The sequence below is a fragment of the Melanaphis sacchari genome, unplaced genomic scaffold, assembly GCF_002803265.2.
Source record: "Melanaphis sacchari strain LSU unplaced genomic scaffold, SCAv2.0 Contig4_pilon_pilon, whole genome shotgun sequence".
NCBI lineage: Eukaryota > Metazoa > Arthropoda > Insecta > Hemiptera > Aphididae > Melanaphis > Melanaphis sacchari.
In genome coordinates this window covers 8,614,378-8,633,277 of record NW_020271335.1, presented here as the reverse complement: position 1 = coordinate 8,633,277, position 18,900 = coordinate 8,614,378, and the positions used below count along the sequence as shown (strand labels likewise).

At 24.9% G+C, this 18,900-nt stretch overlaps 1 long non-coding RNA gene across 1 annotated transcript in view; it reads right to left on the bottom strand.

Annotated features, from left to right (window-relative positions):
* Positions 1–17,502, bottom strand: part of LOC112598689 — a 177,103-nt gene extending 159,601 nt beyond the window's left edge. Inside the window, exon 1 of the long non-coding RNA XR_003114904.1 lies at positions 17,219–17,502. This is a non-coding gene — a long non-coding RNA (uncharacterized LOC112598689). The remainder of the gene's footprint in view (positions 1–17,218) is intronic.
* Between the last annotated feature and the right edge of the window lie 1,398 nt (positions 17,503–18,900).

Here is an 18,900-nt window from a genome sequence, read left to right as displayed (position 1 = left end):
TTATATATTGAGCTGATAAACAACTCTAAATGAACGTTTGCGTGCCGTGACATAAGACATTATAGGTGATTGAGGTGATTGATATTGTTTTTCCATTTGGAAAATTTGATTGTACCTATTATTTAATGTAAATATTATTCATAAAAAAAGAAAATCTGTTTCCTCCAGACTTCAGACGTTAAGTAGCGCATTTTGTTACGTTTTGCTAAATAAAAGTTTGCGTGTTTAACCTTTATATATTTATCAATATAGGTACATAATATGATAGATAATACCTATCTAGCAAGTTGACATGGTAATTCATAATACTCACACTTAACGTCATATCAAGGGTGGACTGCGAGTTGTTATTTTAAAGTTAAATACATCGGAGTAGATAACTATAAGAATACAGGTAGCTAACATAAGTATACAGGTTAAAGATAATAAATACATTGATAGTGCATACCTATACCTAATATACATGGCATTGTGTGTTTGAAAATAATAAGCGTTAATACATTACATATTACGGTTGTTGTTGTTTATGATAAAATATTATTTTAATCAGTTTTAACTTATAATAATATTAATGAATTCAAAAATAAATTGCATATTTTTACACATATTTACAATACATATATGTATTTAAAATTAAGATTCATTGTACATTCTGTAAATATCTGTAAATATCTTATTACAATTAGCGATGTTTACAAGCTATTTAAAATTAGGTTCAAAAAATAAATATTAAATAAATTATTTAGCTAAAATGTATAATGATATGTATCATCGTATATATTTGAATGAAATATCTATTGATAGAACTTCAAACATTAACCAGTGGGTGTTAGATAATCATTAGGTAAACGACAAACAGCGTGAAGAGAATTTTATGTAATATTATTATTTGACATTTTAGGCATTTTTAAAACTTGATTAGTGGAAAGAACAGTGACGAGAAGACATAGTTTTTCAGCGTATCATATTGTATTGGATTTGATTATTGAATTTTAATGACAATGTACATACTTTCATATTTTTTCAACGATGTCTAAACATGTTTACTTGTAACTGTTACTTTTTAATTTGACAGCATCACTTAATAATGTTAACTTTTGATGTTGATACAATTATAAACGTATGTACTATTACGGTGGCATGCATATTCTTTTCAATCATATTAAATACCTACTCATGTCCTATACATGTATAAATTATTATCTATAATATATGTACTCATTTTCAATTCAATGGCAGACTATAATATAATATATTTTTTATACTATACAGCACAAATAAATACATTTAATATATTATTTTACATAAAATTAATACTAAGCGCCTTTTTATATCTCTAACTACACCCTTCACTCTAATCTCAAATACCTTTAGTCTTCGAACTAGCTAAAACTCACTATAAACGTTTTAACAGTCACCTAACCTATCATAAAAATCCCTTAATTTTTAGCCTATCATCTGCTTCTATCCATGAAAACCCAATTAAAAGACTCAAAAGACAGTGGTGTCGTGACTTTCTAGCCTAACTAAATTTATGCTCATGTCGTAGTATCTCCGCTAGGAGGCCCTCTGCATTTAGTCTAATCTGTCTTTACTTATTTTTTTTTTTTTTATTTTATTTTAGCTTGTTGTACCATCAATTGTTTTTATTGTTCTTTTTTGTAACAGATTGAATAAAAATGAAAACTTATAAACAAATAATAAATACAATTAATACGACAATGACCCCCCCCCCCAGAATAAAAATATTATAAGTTATAATATTTATGTAGTTTTTCTTTTTTATCTTTTATACAAAGTTTCAAGACCAAAAATGAAAAAAAAACTAATATATTATAATATTAAAGGTATGTAGTTTAGAAACATTGTAATTAAGTATTACATTTTTTGTACGAGTATTTGCATTTTATTTTTTTAAGCTATAGTATATTATAATATGAACATGCTACAGACAACAAGAAATATACGATTTAATTATTGTAAACAGTTTATGAACTTTTAAACGCATCACAAAAATCTTTAGGCGCTTATATTCTAAACATGATATTTTTAAGGTATTGAAATTTATTTTTAAGTGCCTGTAATAAGATACGCATTCCGATTTTTACAAATAGGTAAGCTATTAAAATTGACTTACAATAATTAATTCAAAAAAAAATAAATATTATTTTGATTGTATTTTTAGTATTAAATGTTTAAACAAAGATGTCTTAAATTATAAAATAAGATATAAGAACTTAAAATTATACACACCTTATAAAAAAAATTAAGGTACCCGCAGATAGTAAAAATATTAAAACAAGACTTTTATTTCTGTTTTCTCGTTATCTTTTTTTACTACCTACCTACTTCTTTGCTCAAAACTTATTTACTACAGAGGGTACATAAATTATGTATAAACATAAAGATAATCTAGTTAACCTAGTTATTTTAATATTTTTATAGAATATATATAAGGCCATAACATATGTATTGTTAACACAATGAAGTTGTTAAAGGTACCTACAAAAAAAAAAAAAAAAATGTAAATTTTGGTGCAGTAAAATTAATAGTTTGTTGTAATCACAAAAAAACGAGCAATGATTGATGTATTTTAAATGGAACAATTTTAATCTATATACTTAATAAGAAAACAAAATTCACATAGATAAATATTATTTAATAAAAAATAAAATAAATAATAAAAGTAGTCGTTATTCATACCAAATATAATAAGTGAGTAATAGTTTCATGACCAATTATTATGTTATATAATAATGAATACGCGTATTTTATATAAAATGTATTTTGTTACAATAATTAATATAAAAATCAAGTTTGTAGGTTTGTATTTATAAGGATTAAATGTAATACAAAACAATATCGTCGCATTTCTAGATGATATAAGTACTAATACAGAAACTATAATCAGAAAACCACGTGTGTATATATAGATATATCTATACATGTATATTTTTAAATTAAGTATAATTATATTTTTGAACAATTTAAAATCAATTCAATTTCAATCCTAAATAATCATTATGTTTTACATACACGGATATTGTTAAAATAAAGTGTTTTAATTAATTAACTGTGTTAGCTGTAATACTTCTTAATTTACTCAATGTTGACCAATATAATGATAAATTAGTTTCTCACATCGAAAAAAATAGTATAATACAGCGTAAGTAGTCTCACATTTCTTATTATACCATTTAAATATACACTTTATGTAATATAATAATAAAATAATAATATAAATGCATCATATCTTAACTATTTTAAAATAACTATTATATTCTATAAATTCATTATAAATCAATTACGATTTATTAAAATCGTGGACAAAAGCATTTAAGTTATACACAATACGCTGTATAAAATAAAAAATGGTCAACTGTAAGCTACCTATACTATTAACATTCTCATAATTTTGTGGATTAAATAAAATTATGAAGACATAAAGAGCATAATTCTATAAGAAAAAAACCACAACCGGTATGGATAAGATGAACTGAAGTGTCTTTAGACCAAGTGAGCTGGTTTAATCAGAAGTTATCGATTTTTTCATTTAAACACACTGATTGAACAGTAAAATCTCATTTTTTTTTCTTCAGTTTTTGATTACATTTTTAAATTACTTGAAAATAAAAGAACCAGGTACTTGTTTAAAGTACTGCAGTTTATTCGATTTCCAATATTTAGGACAATATATCATGAACTATTTGAACCATTCTAACTGTTCTATTTAAGGAAAAGATAAGTTATATATAATCGGTAAGTTCACCTTATAGTTCCATATATGTTGCTTAGAATCAACAAATTATTTTACGTATATTTATTATTTATTTATAATTACGATCGTTTATGTAATAACAATTAAAGTTCTTGCCCATGATATTAGATAACTAAAATGAGAAAATCGTTTATATGATATTATTATAATTTAAGTGTTATTCAATAATAAATAAATCAAAATATCTCTTGAACGTACCTCATGTCTAAAATTCAAATATTTCTGAAATAAGTGTAAAAAATGAATGAATATTTTACAAATAAAAGAAATGTAAATGGTTAATTACATACTTGCTAAGTGCAGTATTTTTTATGTTATATTTTATTATATTTCGTTCACAAGAATTTTAATAATTTTAAAGCAAAATTATTTTGAATAATATTTAATATTAAATCGTTATGAAATAACAGATATGATTTCAGAAAATAACCAAAAATGTATACTTACTTAACAGGTGTGCACTAAAAAAAAAAGATAACATTACCTTTAATTTATAGACTTTAGAATATCATAAATTTCTGATTTGAAATGTTAAGACCCGCGCATATCAATTAAGTGTTAATATTATTTTGTTAATTTATATTAATCTATTGTAAAAATTAAATACATTTATGTTATTTTATAATTTAAAAGTTATATTGAAGTTAATATGGCATTTATTTTACATAAAATATTAACCATAAAATAAAACTATATATTTTACGTTCAAAATAGTTTTATCATGAAACTATCACCATACACAATCATAGTATAGTCATAAACTGTATAAAGTCATTCTATTATAATAGTTATTATGGTAGTAAAAATTCAACAATATAAAAACCGGAGCATTTACTCTGCTGTATAGTAAATGTGTGCTGTGCTATATTGTTGAGTAGGTCACTATTATAGATATGTTAAATTTAAATTTCTATTGAATACATCGTTTTAAAATAAAATATAATTTTGTATAAATACTATTCTAAGCTGAGATAGTCTTTCAGCCAATATTTCTATAAAGATATATTATATTTTTCTTTTAATAAAATAATAGGTTTCTCTAATATTTTGAAAAAAAAAAATTGTGTATAAATATTGGTAAGAAGTTTCAAGAGTCAACGAATATATATTTATTTACTTTTTTAAATATAATTTTAAAAAAATAATTAAAACTGATTTTTGATTATTATGTATTTTCGATATTTTTAAAATTTCAATTTATAAGGAATCTTGTATTTAATATTCAAGTTATTTTTAACTCCAGATATTACTTTATTAACCTTGATATGATTAGGATTAAAAGCAATTAAAATAGAATTTATTATTTATATGAATTAAAAATTGAATTTTTTTCAAACCAAAATATATTATAAAATTGTATCAATTGTACATAATTTATGGATGTTATTTAAAGTAGTATAAATTTAAAAAAAAAACTGCAATGATGAGTATTTATTTCAAAAACAAAAAAATAAACTTTATTTATTTTAAATTTAATACGAAATTCAATACAATATTAGATGCTTAATGGGGGGGCAATGAGAGGTTAGATTGATGTACTTTATTTTAGCGTCAATATAATCAGAATATGTGATCACTGATCAGTTGTTAAAAAATGAACACGAGAAAATATGAGGGTAACCTTAAAGTGTCGATTTAAGCAGTCTCTTAAAGCATCTGACGTATTTACGACTGCCTTGTCCCAGGGATTTAGGACCTCGAAATCGTTTCCTAAGTTGTTCCTGGTTAAAGTTGAACAGTTGCAATAAATCTGGTCATCTAAAAATGTCATAATATATACGAAAAGTTGTAGCTCGCGACAATTAACTACAATCACCGAGACAACATACTATAGGATAACTTTTAAAGTGACTTTTTGGAATGTTCGTCAAGTGAAACAATAGTGTTTGTCAAGTCGCGGTGACTTTACCCATCCCATTAACACACACACACACACACACATACACGCACGCATCATATATCCACCCATCCATTCATGACAATTAATAGTCTCTTTTTTCTCAAGAGTATCTGTCCTTGGAAAACCATTATAAAACACAATTAGAACAATATTTCAGAGTATATTACTTACCCGGGTTGTTTCTAAAATATTTTTTCTTCATCAATATTTTCTAACCGAACTTTATACTATTTGTGACCTAAAATGAGTCAGTAACTGAAAAAGAGAACATAATGGTATGAATACATAAATACATGTTTATATCTTATTTCATAACCATCTTGTACTATATATTATGACGTAGTCATATTGAATCCAATAAACTGTATTTTGTTGAAAATTGTAACAATTTTTGGAATATTGAATATGTCATAATATTGTTTAAATATCTTAACTTTCACGGTGATATATGAATGAATTTGACGTATCTACATGGAAAATTAAATATATAATAAAGGCGTATTGTGCGTACATATATAAGTCATAAGACGTTTCAATGGATTCACAAGCGATACAAGATTATTAAATAAATTGATGAATTTCTGTAAGTATTATATCTACCTAATATATGTCATACAGTTTTATTCAATAAAGTTTAATTGAACAAAATATGAAGTATTTAACGTCAAATTCTATTTACTATTTGTATAAATATCATACATCAGTCTAGCATGTTTGTTCATTCATAACGGCATGTAAGATGGTTATCAAAACTTATGTTTTTGCCTATTTGGCCACCAAAATGTTTTAAATAATCTGTACTTTTATAACTTAGACATTTTTTATTCATAGTATCAATACTTATCAGTAGATACTAAATACTTTGAGGTACAGCCTTGTGATTTAATTATGTTGAAATACTAATTTAAATATAATTGTATAAATAGCAATTACATACGTTTGATAAATAAATGAAGAATTCTGTTTTATCTTGACAACTAGGTAATTCATTTTTTTTAATACGTGTGAGTTCAAAAGCAAGCGAGTAGCAAATTATTTTTAATCCACAAAAAACCAAAAATAAAAATAAATGTATGTATGAAACACGTATATACTATGTGCTAAATATTTCATGTTCAATTAAAAGATGAAACAAATATTTATTTCTTATCATGGCAGTAAATATAATTTATATTCTTTGATGTTTATTGTATTTAATTTATGTGAAATTTTTCCAAATGATATTAATTTTACAATTCATAAATATAATTTTCTTAACACTTTAGATGGATAAAATAATCAAATTACGTAGACAGTTCAACATATATTTGACTGTAAATTTATAAATTCTAATGTTTTTTTATTATTAATACATTACATTAATGAAAATCATTTTAAAATATTAAAATATTATAAAAATAATAACCTGATTTTTACTTAATAAATTTTAATGGGTAAATCTAATTTTATATTTAAGCATATTTCTTTTAACAATATGTCTCTCTAGTAAATTTAAAATATTAAACAAATTACCACAATACATTTTTATTGTACAATAATTGAATTGATAAAAAAATATTTTTAATATATATATAACGCGTATAATGACCGGCAACGTTAAAGTTATAAATGTGAATTACCCTTTGGAAACCTATAGAGGTTAAATAACAAAACAATGAACCCTTGTCGCAAGTAATATGAGACTATGTGTCCAAAATGTTGTGCCAATTGATTTAGTAATTTTCAAATGTATTAACTCCATACAAATATACAAAAATGTATCTATATACATATATATATATATATATATATATATATATATATATATATATATATATATATAGATTTATTTTTGTTATATTTCGATTTTTGGTTGCTTACGTCTTACCCGTCAATATATAGGTATGCCATATTGACATTGCTATAAATCTATTCAAAACATTACTCTATTGAACACGTCATTTCTTGAACATATCATTATTTTATTTCGTTTTCTTTGATTTTTTACCAATTTCTGTTTTTGAACTCGTTCTTAGTATGTTTTATTCTTCGAAAATAGAACAAAGTCGTTGACTCAAATTCAACTGAATTGTCGGTCGGTAGTCTTAAATAAAATACGATTTATTCAATAATATTTTATTTAATAACAAAAAAAAAAAAAAAAAAACACACACACATTGCAATCAATACAAAATGAATATTGTAGTCAATTTAAATATCATTGTATAAGTATTAGTATATTAAAAACATAAGTACTATACATCATGACGTAAAGATAATACACTTGCACAGTGTGTGCGGTTACCGTTTGAATATATAGATTTACGCCAAAATCCATATTTAGTTTACCTCGTATATTTAAAATATATGTGCTATACGAGTATTATTTTATAATATCCTACTTAAAAAAAAAAAAATTAAATTTTTATACGTAAATAATATTGTTTTTTATAAATTTATTATAATATATACAAACCGAGTTTTTTAGAGCAAATTATGGTTTGACGTTAAACATAATATAATTTAGGAAATTCAAATGAGAAAGTTAGTACGAGTAGCATATGAGACATCAAAAGTCTTATACGTTCATTACTCATTTAATTGGAAGTTCTTAAAACATGTGGAATTTCGAAGAATTAATTTATTACAGAAAATACGATTGCAGAACTTCACCTGTTTATAAACCATTCAAAAATGTTGACCCAAAATAACACCTACTAATGTAACTAAACCGAAATTAATTGCAAAAAGTTAATAATTATATGATAGATAAGCAATGCCCAAAACATGAATTAAGAATTTTATGAACCCACGCGGAACCTATTCGAGATGTTAATAAAATATACTTAGTATTTTATATGTTGTATAAAACTCAGGAATAATGATCGTCGTCTGCAGAGTAAATAATGTACGATTTTAGACTAACGTATGACTCAATCTGCTCTATATATACAATACATTTATCAGATGATAATTACGATTTGATTTGATCGTGGTCAAATGTATACCCCTAAACCACAATATGTACTTGACATCTACCAAATTCGATTTTTCTCTAGACCATAAATTGCTGCACAATGGCTATAGGGTTTGGTTAACAGTACTGAGCGATAAAATCAGCAAGAAAAATCGAATGGTCATTAACCGTTACGCTGCACACATTGACGCACCAATGGTACATCGATCAATGACAATATTGTTCCGATTAAAGATGCCAAGGGATATTTTAAAAATGCAGTCCACATGAATTTTACAAAGTTATGTTATAATTTTAAAGATTTTTCCACATTTTATCAAAAATAATAAATATATTTTGTACGTTATAAGTACGAAAACTGTATATTATATTTGTACAAAATTGTGATATATTAATTGATTTTATTCTAACACAAAGTACGAATAACGATGTTTCAGTCATCTCTATGTGCTCGAAAGTTTTCATCATGATTCATGATTGTACTACTCAATACTACTCAAATAGTTGAAAAATGTATTAGCTATACGCGTTGAAAATAATCATTGTGATTAATTATGTAAAAAAAAATAAACAAACTAAATTAAATATATATATTTAATTAGTATGTAACTATGAGCTAAGTATAAACTGTATATAGTACCAATATTGTAGTTGAAAATTGAAACATACATGTTATGTACATTGAAATAGTAAAACACGATTCTAACCACACGGAACACAGAAATTCTGCAGTAGTATTACAATGTTTGCAGCCTTAAATGTTATTAACATCAGACGTTATGGATAATTGTAACGCGAGCAAATCAAAATATATGTTAAAACTTTACACTTTTGCAGGAAGCATAGACGTCAGTTTTGAAGTACATGTAGGGAACACAGGTCATTGAACAAAAGGGCAAAGTTACGTAATAGTGTTAACCATCGAAGTCGAAGTGCAAAACCAGAAATGCTCGACAGAATGGGGACGAAAATGGACGATGATGAGGCCTTTGATTTACAAATGATATTACAAAAATACATGCGTTGTCTCTGTAATGGAGTAGTGCAAAAGAAAACTTAAGAAATAAATAATGGAAACTTATACTTATACAATATAATGTAGTATATATCCCTTATAGAACCGTGAAAAAAATACTATATACATAAATCTAAATATCCGTTCATAATGTTTATATAATATAGGACTTGTCTTGCCGAAATGATTTTCAAGACATTATAAGTAACATCAGAAGTTTAATAGTTAGAACCACTACGTTTCATCGTAAAGTTTTTATTAATTGTTTTTCAAAAACAGTAGACTAAAAAAATTACCGTTTGCTCTATATCTTAAATTCTAAATTTGAGACATTCATGTTGGTAATTAATTAATGTATAATAAATTCCGAGATTAACCTCGACAAGACGTTTGACTACTTCGTTCAGTGACAGGTCGAAAGGCTTAGTTTTGACATAGCTCTGTAAAATTTTTTTGGATACTCTTATTGAAAATAGTATTGTATTTACACAATAGTTTTAGATTCAAATTCAGACACTTATTGGCTATTTAAAAAAATTCCAAATAAATACCTTGAATATATACTTCTTTAGTAAGTAGAAAGTATAATATAATTTTTATCATAATACGAGTAAATTTGGAAACCACGGGGGTGGAGCAATGGAGGACAGCCCCACGGATTTGTGAAGTTTGATATTAGAGGGTGATGGTGGTAAATACTTAAATACGAAATTGTGTCATTTAAAAGTTAAGTTCAGTATGCCACTGATTATGTATGACAATATTTTTTCTAAAATGTGTTGGAATATTATTAAATTTTTATATTTAACTATTGTCTGTTACGAATGCATAATTTTCGTCAATGCATATAAATACTTAATAGCTTCTTTTTTTTATACCAATGTATTATACCTAAATACAGATTTATACAATTTTTAATGCAGACTATCCAATGAGCATTAGGAGTTTTTTCTTCTCTTATATTATTATAATGTCTGTAATGTGAAATTGATGAATCAACAAAGTATAGGATATGATATTTGGATAAGTAGACATACGTCCGTACAGTAAAACTCAACAACTGTATTGAATAACCGATCGAGTGAATTATCCGTTTAACCCAACACTTTATTATTTGGAGGTAGAAAGTGATGTATTTACTAGCGATAACAGTAATCGGATTTAGGATGGGAGTATTAAAAAACTTGTCTATATATAAACAGCCGGGAAAGAGTTTTTTTTTTTTTTACTTGATCGGAAAAAACGACAAACCACGTTGTTGAGTATAATATAATGTCTACCGTTCTCCGAAGCTTTGGGTGAACATTGCGTTTTGATTTTTTTTTTTTTCATTTCTTTAAGCGAGGACATGGATATCCAATTTATAAACGTTATATCACGTTCTCGTATAACTATCACGTCCAGAAATGGTAAACACTAGTTTTGAACTGCAAACCTATATAGATTTTGTAATAAAAACCTATACCTGTTTTCTCGACGGTCCGGAATGTTATTACACACACAGAAAAAAAATAACAACATATTTATATATATATCTATCTATCTATCTATCTATATATATATATATATTATATATGTGTATTATTGTTATTATTATTATTAAAGTCTACTGCTGGCTGAACTTTAATGTTTCAAGTACATATTTCATATCAAAAAGCAAGTACCTATTATACTGCCGCCGGTTCAAAGGGTAATGCAATTTGATCATCATCTCCAAATAAAATGTATGTTTACTATTCCAGTTAAATACTTTTGTTAAAAAATAATACGTTAATTTCAGTAGACACGTATTAAACCAGTGAATTTAACTTTTAGAGAGTACTATATGATGTTAATTTGTACACTATTGCTTTATATTGTTTATAGAAAGTTTTAATTTAAAATTTTAGTGATAATAGTATTAAAACAATGTTGTAGTAATATCGTAATATTTTAAACATTGCACAAAATCATTAAGTCTAAAGCTACATGATCATTTTATATTTTTCATTATTTTAAAATTTTGCATTACGTCAGTGCAATATTTTGTGTAATAGTATAATAGTTTTTGTTTTTGTAATTTACCATACTTATATTAAATTTAATGTTTACATTAGTAATATAATGTTATTTAGTTTTAAAATTAAAAGGATTAAATTATAATAAACATAATTATTAAATTAAAAATAATTAAATAATTATGTATTGTATCATAACTAGTTATAAAACCACATAGTTGACTAACTTAATTATGAAGATTATTAGACGAGAGAAATAATACTATTCTAAAGTTGTTTGTCTTCAAGTAATATATATGGTATAATATATAAATACATTTTATAGAACACCCCTTACCTAATATTAAATAATTTTTGCAGTTATTTAACTACCTGTGGTATTGTGGTTTAAATATTATATTTTAAAATATCTACACAACTTAGTTGAATATAAATAACATTTATCAATAACAATAATAGGACGTTTTAATTTAAATAAATAATTATCAATGCAACGTATTATATGACAAAAAAATTAAGAAATACAATAAATGGCTTGTAAATACCAATTTACTAAATTGATAAAAACACAAACAATGATTTTAATAGAACACGTTGCTATAATATGCTCGAATGACAATTATACTAAAAATTAAATTGTAACACAATCCCTGAAAGACTACATACGCAATATTTAAAATGTATAAATGTACATGGTCATTTCGACTAAATGTTGTATGAATACAATTTACAGCTAAACTATGTTAATTTATTTAAGGTATACAACTATTTATACGATGCACAACACAATTAGAATCCTTAGATTTTTTAACGTAAAAAATTCCGGTTTACATCATTTATTGATTCTTGTCGGGGTGCATGATTCCACATTATTTTTACGTGCAATTTGTTAACTCGTACACGCAATCCGTATACTATTATACATACTTTTCCGAATACAAAATAGAAGTTCACAACCATAAACAGAAACTGAACCGTACAGATATTTAAACAATTTGCAAAATATGCCATGTGTTGACAACATTTTATGAGACAACGTCAATTTCACTGAAATTCTATTCCCGACTAGAATATTTTGCATATACGTTACACGAATATAAATTATATTGCTTAATGTATTACATTTATATGTGTAACACTTGGATAGCTATTTGCTTACAGCCATTATACCCCAAAGATTTCAATAATCCGTCATCATAAACTTTATGGTTTTACTGTTTAAGACAATATTATTCAAATCACAACCAATTGATGTGTTTTGCTTTATATATTATAACGACTAATGAGATACGTCTGTATCTATAATTTATATCGATAGATATTTACTATTAGAGTCCAATATAAAATTAAACTATTTTCTATATAGGAAACTAAAATAATACATGTTGTATAGACATTGAATATTAAACATAATGACATCCAAAAAATGTATATGTTAAAATGTTTTTACTAACTATATATTGTAAAAAATCACCGCGGGTATTTTTTTTTGAATGGCATAACATTTATTTTTTGATCCATTTTATTCACATAGTTCAAAATGTTGTTAGGTGATTCAATATACTTAATTTCATAAACTTAGAAAATTAAAACGATTTCTATAAATCTATTATTTTTTTTATATTCACGCTGTAACTGTAACATATCGAAAATATTCAGCAATTCGTTGAAATAAAAAAAATAATGAATGATTAAAATGAGTTTAAAATAGTCTTTAATAATAGTTATTTATTTTTCTATTAACCAATATGATTTTTGTACTAATTCTTACAAAAAAACATAGCATAAATTACATATTATATTATAGTACCTACTATTGTAATATTATAATCATGTTTTGATTTACAAAAAAAAAAAAAAAAATGATTTCAGCCATTAATAGGTATTGAAAACTAAAATAAAATATTTAAAACAGAACTCACATACAAATATACTATTAAAAGCAAGAAAATATGAATTATTTTTAAATAATTTAAATATAATGAAAATTAGTGCAATTTTTGTATGGTAATACAGTATTGTCAAAAAAAAAAAAAAAAAAAATGTAATAATTAATGATAATTAAAACACTTTTCAGCTTTAATTTTCAATAGTTTTGTTCAAATATTAGCTAACTATCCTTTAAACAAACTTTTTTTTTTCAAATGATATTTATTAACAACTTTTACGTCATAAAATAGTAATGTAGTATACTATCAAAATGTATTTCATTAGTGATTCATATTAAACCTATTTGATATACAATATTTAAATTGTATATATTTAAATTCTATAAATTAGTATATAACCATACTAAGTTCAATTATTGTAAATATAGAAAGTCGTTTAGGATGAAATAATGTATTTTAAAATAATACTTGAATGACATTTGTATATTCAAATAGTTTGGTGTTGAATAAAAATAAACGAAATAAAAACAACAGTTTCTAATCAAAATGTATTATCATTAATAATCCTGGATTTCATTAGTTTAAAAAAAAATATTATTGTAATCTTGCACACTAGACTGGTATTAAAAATTGTTTTATGCTGAAAGTATAAACAATTTTATATTATATCACGCTTCTGTTTGAAGTTCCTTTTTTAATTATAGGTACATCTGACAAATTTAACTGTATTTTTTTTTTTATAAATTAATTTAATTTAAATTTGGGCTTATAGAACTACGTTATAGTAACGTTTTAGACGTCCTCCTCTTTTCAATAAAAAAAATAAATAATAATAATAATCTAAATCGGTGCAGTGAACAAAAAAAAAAAAAAAAAATAAGTAACGGGCGGACCACTAAAGTATTTGTCCATTTGACATTTGGCAGCTGTCATTTAATGGAATTCTAACTTAGTAGTAAAATAATTAAATAATAAGAATAAAAATAAATAAATACAACTAAACTTTGTTGATTTAATGTAATAAAACTTATTTTGTTTTAATCTTATCAATATAAAAATTTTAAATTTTAAAAAATATACATTTTATATTTTAAAGGTATTATTAATGGTGTAAGTGTGTAACAATTAATAACAACAATAATATTGTTAATAAAAATTTTAGTTATTTTGACATATTTTATAGTACTTTATATTTTATAATATTACGTATACTAAATATATTATGTTTTGTACTAAGTACTTCAAATAATTATTTAATATTGATTTCTAAAATAATTATTTAAAGAAGTTATTTTAAATACAAATTACATTTATAGATTCATCATAGTTATAAATTCACTAATTTATTTATAATTACAATTTTAATTAAAAAAAAAATGTAGAATTGCAGTCACAAATAAAATAAAATGTGATTTATTCCTCAGTTAAATTTTTGAAATACATATTTTTTTTTTATTATTTTATCGTATAAAGCAACTATTCTGTGGTACGTCTTATGTTCTACACTGGTTATTTATAAATAATTTATTTTAAACGTACCCTATTTAGAAGTATTAAGTTGTCTTTGATCAAAAAATTATTAAAACTGTAAAAGTATTTGAATCCATTTTTTTAAATTTATTTAAATGATTAAAATATAAATTCTTATAAAATTAAATCACATTTTATATTTTGTGTTTATTAAATAAATAAAATAATTTTGAATGTAGGTATCTAAATATTAAATATCTTAATTATGTTTCGATATAAAATATTACAATTTATTATTTTAAAGAGTGGATGTGTATGGTTTATTTATAATTAATAATGTGTATGCAAATAAATTATGTTAAAATATATGTATAATAATAATAAGATATATTTAATGATTAAATAACTAAATTCAGATTAATCAGTGAGTACAATAAATATGAATAATATATATAATAGCCTAATATACCTATACCTACCTACATAAATAGCACATATCATTAATAAAATATTAATATTTTGTATTGACATTTGGTAAAAATTCTCTGTCAACTATATTATATTATATTTTAGATATTAAGAGCGATGGCGCCAAGTGGCAGCTTATCTGTATCGCAGGCAGCGGACGGGTTTAATGGTTTTATTTTATTGGCGACGATAATAATAATTGAAGCGGCTTTTGTACCGGGCCGAAATGTTTTGTCTTTTGGCACTATCGGCATGGTTTGCATGGTATAATATATTCATATTTATTTATTATATTAAAAGTCAATTTTTACAGCACAATACAAAACAACATATGTGTAGGAGTTGAAGTGAAAAAGTGGGTTCATGATTTATAGTGCGCATGATATTATGCCGGATAATACAGAGAAAACGTAAGCATAGTTTTTGAGAAAATAAGGGTGTAGAACCAGAGGAATTGAGCGAGTCCAGCGATATGGTACTTTGAAAATAATGGGACCATAGAAATGTCGGAGAGTAGATTTTACCAGTTAAGACGTTGGCTAGAAGTACAAGATTAGAAATTCAGGTCTGCGTCAGCAACAGATTTAGGAAACATTGAGACAGGATTACAATCATGTGGAATACAGGGATATACAGTCTAAACGCAATCGCACGTAGTAAGCGTCTTTGGAGTCTTTCAATCGTTGCACATACCGTTGTATATTATAATATTATAACGATTGAATCAATGAAATCTATACAGTAAACTGTGATTTCGAGCGCAATTAATGATATTCACAACTATAACCAGTCTCTAAAAGATAAATTATAGTGTATGATAATGTTCTCAAATGGTACAACACACGTGCAGATTACTGTTGCACGTATAAAATACGAGTCTTTAAAACGATACTAATAATTTATCCAGTGTAAGAAGTGTGATTAATAATATTATATCGATACAATTATAATAAATAATTCCTAACTAACATAATAAACAGTTTTAAACTAAGATCAGTGCAGATTTTTACGGAGATTATTAAGAAAATTTGTCTCGGCTTCATATTTTTAAGAGCACCTACTCCCTCCTCTTAAAATATACAAGCCTAAGATTACTTTTGTTTGGAAAAATCAAATGATTAAATTATCTAGATAAACATTTTTTTATTTTATCGGATTATGTGTACATGTTCAATACCACTTATGGTTTGATCCATTGTTGTACCTACTTATAAACGTATACTATATTTTCAATAATATTATGTAAAACATGGAAAATATATATATATTTATATTTTTTTTTGGCTGTTTCAGTTATTAGTTTGAATATATTGGTTGTTGCAAATGTTAATTGCAACCAACATATTGTTTTTGATTTGTATACTATTTAAAAAAATAAAATTATAGTATTGATGATGATAAATATTTTTAAACAAATTATCAAATAATTAAGGAGTAGTTTTTTTCTTCGAATTTTAAAAAATCTAAATCCGACACTGGTTTTCAATATGTTCGTTTCATAAAAAAAAAAAAAAAAACGCACGCAAAATGATCGCACGAAAGTCAATGTATTTTATAAATTGACAAAATATATAGCTAGTAGTTACCGTACAATATATTTCAATAAAATGTTATGAAACGTATCGGTCGTGTAAAATCGCTATCGAAACAACGCAACGATAACGGTTTAGGTATACCCACCCAACAATAATAAAATAGACCATGTTGTCATAAATAACGTAATTAGTATAGTATAATGAGATTACCTGATTTCGAATCGCAGACACTACCAGCGTCGGGCGTGAATAATTGGTAATATCGATAATAATGATTTAAAAAAAAAAAAATAAAATGAAAACAATAATAGTACGGCGGCGGTGGGTACAATGGTTGGGGGAGAGAAAATCGCCGACCAATGATGTCGTATGGATTTACGAAGATCGCCAAACGTGTGCCAGCGAAACGGCGTGAGGAATCGGCAGGACCGACACCAGAAGACGGTGGTACGCGTTCGCGGCAACGGCGTTACTGAACCGACGTCGGTGGCGGAACGGCGTTTTCCTTCGTGCGGCGAACGACCGGAAACTATCATATACGTGTGGCGGCCACAGCCGTCGCGCGAGATATACGCAAGCGCTGGGACACGACTCGTGTACGACTGCGGAGGACAGGTATTATATCTGCGTAATGATGATAATAATATGTGTTTGACACGGTTTCTGTTTGGAAAAAAAAAATTAAATAATAATAATAATAATGATGATAACAATAATAAATCCACTGCTCTTCTCTTGGACGCGGTGCGTCACAACGATCGAGCATCTCTGTGCAATTAAATACCATATAATTCGCAAAATGCTGTACGTTATTGTGCTCAAATTGCTGCGATTTCACGGAAATAAAATAATTTTTTATTCTACACTGTAATAATAGACAAAGAATCCTACGCTAGAGTTATACCGTGTTTCTTTTAATTGACGATACGATGAATTCATTTGAATTCTAATAAGTTAAATTTCGAATTGATAGTGCCTAAAGGTCTGTGTTTTAAGCTATTTAGACTTTCATATCATTTGAAGGAATGTCGTCTGTAGGTGATAAAAACTTATTTTTTTAGAGTAAAAATCAAATTGTTTAGCTATAAGCTGTCGAGCCAGTGAATTTTTTAAAATATATTGATAGATCTAAATTAAAATTTGAACGAGAGGTTTTTGAGTTGTTTTTTTTTTTTTTTTTTTTGTATCGAGAATAATAAGTCAATTATAATAATTACTCCAGTTATGACTATCCATATGATTATATAGAAATGTTAGTGTTATAAATATTTAAATATTCAAATAATTCATGAATATTTCATAATTTTTAAATATTGTTCGTTTATAACAAAAAAATTCTATATTTAATATTATGTCGATGTTAAATCTACTAAAATTAGAATCTATAATCTATTAAGTACTATGAATCCCTCAATAAACATATTTTAATAACTATTTTAGCTTATATTTTGATTTATATGGATACAAGATTTAAAAAAAAAACCATTTTCCTAACAAATTACATTCAAATAAGTTAGTTTTCGTTAAAAAAAAATAAGTTTTTGTCGCCACATGAAATTCCTTATAAGGTATATAGTATAAAAGAATCTAAATAATTGAAAACATGCCTTTTAAAAGTACTTAAAAATTTCAAAAATAAGAAATAGAATAAAGAAAATGATTTTTATTAATAATAAAAATGGAGTTAAGCATAGTTGGCGAATCGCTCTGTAGATCGTTAAAAATTGAAATTTAATGATTTTTCGATATCAAAAAAATAAAGATTACAAACTATTAACTTAAACAGACGTCAAAAAATAATTTGAACATTATTTGATTATGTAATGAATTATGTAAACCTATTTATTCATAATAATATACTAGTATTTTGTAAATTTCAAATACATCTAACG